The sequence below is a fragment of the Cherax quadricarinatus genome, chromosome 73, assembly GCF_038502225.1.
Source record: "Cherax quadricarinatus isolate ZL_2023a chromosome 73, ASM3850222v1, whole genome shotgun sequence".
Classification (NCBI taxonomy): Eukaryota; Metazoa; Arthropoda; class Malacostraca; order Decapoda; family Parastacidae; genus Cherax; species Cherax quadricarinatus.
In genome coordinates, this window is record NC_091364.1 from 6,077,112 (window position 1) to 6,083,487 (window position 6,376).

General features: G+C 36.9%; 1 long non-coding RNA gene across 1 annotated transcript; it reads right to left on the reverse strand.

The window, feature by feature from the left end:
* Positions 1–995: 995 nt before the first annotated feature.
* On the reverse strand, positions 996–5,994 carry LOC138854895 (uncharacterized). The gene is made up of 3 exons (XR_011394053.1): positions 5,664–5,994; positions 3,574–3,627; positions 996–1,122 (listed from the first exon to the last, which is right to left on the reverse strand). It is a non-coding gene; the product is annotated as an uncharacterized lncRNA (long non-coding RNA).
* Between the last annotated feature and the right edge of the window lie 382 nt (positions 5,995–6,376).

Consider the following 6,376-nt stretch of genomic DNA (forward strand, 5'->3'; position numbering starts at 1 on the left):
AGCAGACGATGCTACAGCAGCAGCAGACGATGCTACAGCAGCAGCAGCAGCTGACAGTGCAGCAGCAGCAGCTGACAGTGCAGCAGCAGCAGCTGTACCACCAATAGTAGCGATGGTTGATTGGGGTTTATTATACAACCTGGCCAGCTCGGAGACACGCACTCCACTTTCATACTTATCAATGATCTTTTTCTTCATCTCTATAGTAATTCTCACCCTTATTGCTGTAGGGTTGGCACTAGAAGCTTTCTTGGGGCCCATGGTCACTTATTTTCCAGATAAAATCACCAAAAACACTGTAATAATACGAAATGTTACAATTGTATGCTTGGATGCTACCGCGGAGGCTGGCTGGTAAACAATGCCACCGGCGGAACATGTGAGGCTGGCTAAGGCGCACATTGGATGCGTCTCGGACGAACAGCGGTGAGCGGGTTTTTAAGCTGTATGCGAGGCAAAATTTTAGCGATAAAATGTATCGGTATGCGGATTAAACGTTATGTGATGCCAACGGTATGCGGGGGTCCACTGTATTTCTAATGAATCAACCATGACAACTTTCATGTCATATTGTACATGCAAGATTGTAAACTGAAAAAGGCATAATTCACAAGTACGTAATAAGATTGTGAAATTTAAAGTACTGTAATCCAATTTATGGTGGTAAAATATAAGATGATAAAACGAAGACCTATAATTCTAAAGCACGAAATCCTATACTGTACATAGAGAATTTACTTATAAACACCTAAATATTTTAATAAGAATGTAATCTGGTAAACAGATGGTTAAACAAAATATGAAAGAAACTGGTACAGTACAAGCTAACAAAATTATTTACAGTAAAGTACAGAATATTTATAAACAATAAAAGCTTTAGCCTGAATAAAAAATAATTCAAAATGAACTTTGATATACATGTATATAAGTACAACACTGAAATAGTTTAAATTCCAATTGCAAGGGGAAAAAATACCACCCAAATTCATGCACAGCAACTAACTGAAATCCCACCTTAAGATACTTCATCTTCATTTGCATACCCTGAGACTTTAACTTTGCTAGTTTATCTCTAATTTTTTTTAGTTTCCCCTCCCTTTCACTTTCTTCTTTATTTTGTAACTGAAAAGAAATGCATATATCATTCACTATTTTAAACATTATGTAACTGCCTACTGTAGTTATAGCAGTAGAGATGTGCTCATGATGTACCATCTTCTGTAATTAATTTGTAATGTGCATTTTTAATTTCATGTACTTATAGCACATACTATCATTCCAGCCACCTACCATTTTATAAAAATAAGTACTACTGTATATGCAAGTATTTTTTAGTTTACAAACATTAATTATGTCCAATATTCCGTGCAGAACTAGACTCCATAAAAGGTGTTACTCTACAGGGCTAGACACTGTTTACCTCTCAGTAAAATTATGTTGAAAAATTACAGATATCTCAGGAATACTATACACATATTACAATTTAAACAACAACAATAATAAATAATATGCTTCCTTGTAATATATACTGCTGTACTTAGAGAATCTACTAGATAGAATTTACTCAACAACGTACTTACAGTATAGCATTTACATATGAAAATAAATAAAAATATTTATTTGGAAAATAACAACATACATGTAAATTACAATGTACATATTGGTAGGTATAACATGCACTGTAACATTTTACGAAGCAAACACAACATTACGTTCAGCATTTCAGGCAGTACTTCATCTAACAGCTGAAGATATATTACACAAAAAAAAAAAAACTTGGTATAACAGATTCACAGAGGAAAGGGGGTGTCTGTTTAAACAAAAATCTGTGATACTGAAATCCTCAATGTGATGGACATGGCCCATTGTATGGAAAACTAAATGGTTATAACTATGACCGGTAAGCCAGTGGAAGGCCTCGGTCAGATGACCAAGAGCTCTAATGGTGGGTTAACATCTGAATGAGACTTGCATCATGAAACACTTGTCCTGTTTCCTAACAAATCTTACTTAACTTAACCTATCTACTGAATATACACACTACTGCTAATGGGTAAAATCTCAATGTAGCAGACTTGATCCATTATATGGGAAGCCTACTGGAGACAGACAGACAGACAGACAGACAGACAGACAGACAGACAGACAGACACACACACACACACACACACACACACACACACACACACACACACACACACACTACTGCTAATGGACAAAATCTTAATGTAGCAGATTTAATCTGTTGCATCAAACACAGGGAAGGCCTCTTATATCAAGGTTTCAACAGGGATACAAAATTGAATGCTTAAGTAAATTACCAAGACAAAAATTCTCAATACAAGAATAATAAATTTTAAGGCACAAGGTACTATAAGTACACTACCAGTAAGTGTGGTATAAAAATTGCAGTTCTAATTATTCTGGAGATAATATCAGGAGTAAAATTTAAAACTGAGATAAAATATACAGTAATAAAAACATCTGGAAAGCATTTACAAACAAATGTGGTACTATGATCTATGCTTTTTCTTACAGTCAGCCACAAAAGCAAGCACCACGAACTTTTATTTTAACACACTGGCTGTCTCCCAAGTGACCCAAAAGAGAAAAACTTTCACCATCAGTGTCTTGCCAGAGGAGCACTGATACTACAGTTTAGATGCCCCTCCAAATTGCAATAACCCCCCTACCATTCCTTCAGCGTACAGGCACTGTATTCTCACTTCCTGGACTCAAGTCCAGCTAAGAGGTGTCGCTGAAACCCTCCACAAATGTTATCTTGTTCACACCCCAACAGCACCTCAAGTCATAAAAACTACTTGCCTCCACACACTCCTATCTACCACTCACACAAAATTCTTGGATACCACATAATCTACAAGAATTTTCTTCCCATCATATATAAATTATAGCTGAATCAACTTTGTGTCATACAGATTACCTAGCTTGTGTAGTCTTACTGTTTTAACTTGTTCATTTAACACTAAGATAGTGTAATAAAAATTACTTACCACAGCCATTCGATGCACCTTGACTCTATCCACAAGCTAGCTATTAAGTCTTAACAAATTCTATGTAATGGAAGAGGTGTCAGATGGGTAAACAAAAATGTACTATATGTATACTGTACTGTGCCTAACACTTACAGCAAGGGGATGTTTGTTTTTTATTTTTAGTAACAAAACACTAGAATCATTTGGCTATTCAGCACTTTGCACACATACTGATACTAATAATCAAACCTGCACCATAATTATCAACTTACTATTATCATAACCAATTTGCTGTCATATTACAGGACACAAACCACTTAAACTCTGCCAATGCCTTAATTAAGTTGACCCAGCATTAGGAGGACAAGTGGATAATTATATAATTCAGTCAACCTGACTTCAAATATTCTTTAGGACAGCAGTGTTAGTTCCTAATACCTAGTCAAAAGAGGGAGTTACTGTGCATCGTATATTCATATCTTGCTCAGACTGAGGTTGTAACTCGACTATAGTAACTTCTGAACACTTATTAGTCTCTGCCCATAAGTGACAAAAAAAAAAAGTTTCAGCTCCTCACCTTAAGTGCCTGAAGATCCATTCGGTTGCCCTCACTTTCATCTGTCTCGGGACTCTGCAAATTACAAACAAATTGAGGATATAGTAAAACAAAAGTCATAGCTATAAATTACCTCTGATATACATGAGAATAGTCTTGACCTTTTTTTATTTTTAACCTCACAGCTGGGCCTGGGTCCTGATTACCTGTTCAACTAGCTGCTGCTGTTGGTAGTCAGCAGGGCCACAAAAACCATCATGGCTTGGATGATCCAGGACTTGGAGGAGGTAGTGACCCAGTTTCCACTTGGAAACTTCCACAAGTGTTCCAGCAATGTTTCTGATATCTGCTTGTAGCATGTTAGTCTTGGACCACAGACACTCACACAGTGGTCACTCATTATACACAATGGTCACTTATTGTACCAAATGTTTCCACCTGGTATGGGTGGAAACATTTGGGTGTGTTTCCTTCAGATACCTGCTGCCTCTGTTCACCTAGCAGTAAATAGGTAACTGAGTGTTAACTGACTGGTATTGGTTGCATCCTGGAGACAAAATTAACCTAATTTGCCAAAAATGCTCTGCATAATATGGGGCTTTATGTCAGCTAGGTCTATATAAACTGTATCATGTACTTGTAGAAATAAAGATTATTATTATTATGTAGTACAGGCAACTGTATCAAATGTCTGAAGACACATATTCAACTTGTGTGTCATTTTAAAAGTTTACAACTTGTGTGTCATTTTAAAAGCTTATCATAAGTTGCATATATGACTTTTTATAGCTACATAACTTCTAGGTGGAAATATACTGTTAGGTTACAGGGGGCAGCAGTGTTGGGAGACTTGCCCATACATTTTGTTTCACCTGAACTGAACTCTGGTCTTTTTGGTCATGAGCTGAATGTTCTACAAGTTACTTATAATTATTACTAGCAATTGTTTATTTCTCTGTAAAGATTACAATGTGGGGTTTACATATTATGAAATAAGGTTACAATGTGTGGTTTACATATTATAAAATATTAATTACAAAGAGGGCCACTATCATGCCTAGCATGACTAGGCATTTTGGGCAGACTAATAGTAATCCTAACTCTTGGTTAAATAGTTATTAGTAAGTTTATTTAAATATAATTACCTAAGATTTGAATAATTACAACTGTCATACACATTATGTTCAAATTTATAAATGATAAAACTATTTCTATAAAGAATGATTTACAATTGGTATGGAAAAGGTGATATTACTGATATATGTACTTTATAAAAAGCCCGGGTTATGCAGAGCATTTTGGGCATCCATAAAATAATTTATAGCTACTAATAGAATATTTGCAAGAACAATTTGTTGTTAGTTTTAATAAAACAATTCCAGCTAGTCTAGGATAACCCAAATAAGTCAAAGTGACTTACTGCCATTAAATTATTTAACAAGGCAAGAAGCCTACAACTGACTTTACAAATAGGATAAATCAGTATAATGATCATTAAGCCAGATTATATACAAGCATATATTAGTGATACATTATGTATATTGAACACAATAACCTAAAGCAGTGTGAATTCCAAGGATAGCCTTCTTTATATACTGTACAATATATTTAGGTTTATAAAACAGCAAAAATGGAAGTTGATGATTCAAGCCAAAAAAGTCATCTTCCTGAATATAGCTATGACATAATTAGTGGAAATCAAATAAGAATCTACAAGGAGAAATAATTCTCTTCTCTATAACCTTCAAGATATGTCTTAATTCTGGGAAAGGGTTCCTGGTCCAAGGAATTTTATCTACCCTCCGTCCTTGGATCAAACCTAATTACCCATTTCCCAGGCGGTGTATAACCTGATGTAGAATTAGACATTTGTGCAACATCTGGGTATCTTTATTTGTAGAAGTTTCGCCATATCCAGTAGCTTTATCAATACATATTCAAGAACATAATGGGAAGACTGTAGAAATATATATATACAAGAAGAGGAGGTATTCAGCCCCTCAGCCATGGAGTTGGTGTATGACCTATTTGGGTTTACAGTTTTCATCTCAAAGTATAATAATAATAATGTTTCACCTGCGTAGAGGAGACTAATAGTAAGTAATGCTTACTTTTGCGTGTACGGTGCCCATGATTGTGATGGTTCATGCGGTAGTTAATGTTTACCTTCCTCAGTCCCCACCGGTGTACCAGTGTTACCACACACCATCTCTACCACCAGTGTTACCACACACCATCTCTACCACCAGTGTTACCACACACCATCTCTACCACCAGTGTTACCACACACCATCTCTACCACCAGTGTTACCACACACCATCTCTACCACCAGTGTTACCACACACCATCTCTACCACCAGTGTTACCACACACCATCTCTACCACCAGTGTTACCACACACCATCTCTACCACCAGTGTTACCACACACCATCTCTACCACCAGTGTTACCACACACCATCTCTACCACCAGTGTTACCACACACCATCTCTACCACCAGTGTTACCAGACACCATCTCTACCACCAGTGTTACCACACACCATCTCTACCACCTGTGTTACCACACACCATCTCTACCACCAGTGTTACCAGACACCATCTCTACCACCAGTGTTACCAGACACCGATTTCTGTGTAGATATCAGATCCTGAGGAGGGGGAGGGGTTGCACTGCTCATCAAAAAACCAATGGAGTTTTGAGATGGGAGGACTAGTCAGAGTAGCAGATGACTACATAGTAGGAACACTTCAAACTGGGGGTCCAAAAGTGATGATAGTAGTGATACAACCCACCACTGAACAGCAGGAGGCCAAGACAAGAA